Source organism: Opisthorchis viverrini (genome assembly GCF_000715545.1).
Source record: "Opisthorchis viverrini unplaced genomic scaffold opera_v5_133, whole genome shotgun sequence".
NCBI classification, from domain to species: Eukaryota; Metazoa; Platyhelminthes; class Trematoda; order Opisthorchiida; family Opisthorchiidae; genus Opisthorchis; species Opisthorchis viverrini.
Genome location: NW_008751791.1, coordinates 1,085,833 through 1,086,599, shown reverse-complemented (window position 1 = coordinate 1,086,599; position 767 = coordinate 1,085,833).

Here is a 767-nt window from a genome sequence, read left to right as displayed (position 1 = left end):
GTGCGATATAGAAGCAAGAAGCGGGTCGGAATCTGTAGTGGGCGCAGGGCGGGAGACGGAGTTTACGGGGTTACTGGGGTATGTTTCGTGCATCTTATCCGCCATTCAGGCAAGCTGCTCCAAGCTGTGGTCATCAACGAAAGCGCTGATGATGTGGGACGTGGAGGGTGGGAGTTTGTCAAGCCATAGTTGGGCCATGATTTCCACCGCTAGCTTCCGCACGCAGAGGAAACTGTGCATGTGGCGAAGCAGTTGTGCTGCCGATCTGTCCCCAAGCTCAACAGTGGTGAATAGACCCCGTAGCATTTTGTTTTCCAATTTCCCTGTCCTACTTATCACGGCCGCTCGATGGGCGTCATACGGATTTACCTCGGGAATATCTTCTAACAGATCTTCTGTTGCCCCATCACAAGGAAGCTGCTGAACAACAAAGGAAAATAGAGTGGTTTGGGACGTGATGGGTCGGGCAGTAAAAACGGCCTCCACCTGGTGAAACCATACCCTGGGTTTGCCTGGATTGTAGTCTGGTAAACGTATACTGATCGCATCCTCGACTAAATTCGCTGAATCAAAGTGAGCCTCCATAATTACCGGACAGAAGAAACAAAACAACGACGACTTGAAAGGAAAAGCTTGCAAAAAATATCCAGAAATACTGGGACTCACCAAGTTTGTAGTGGTCTGGCTACCCACTGAGTTAGTTTACCAGGAGTGTGTGCAAAGAAATAAAAATAATAACGCTAGGTTGGGTATACAAAAATAAAGAG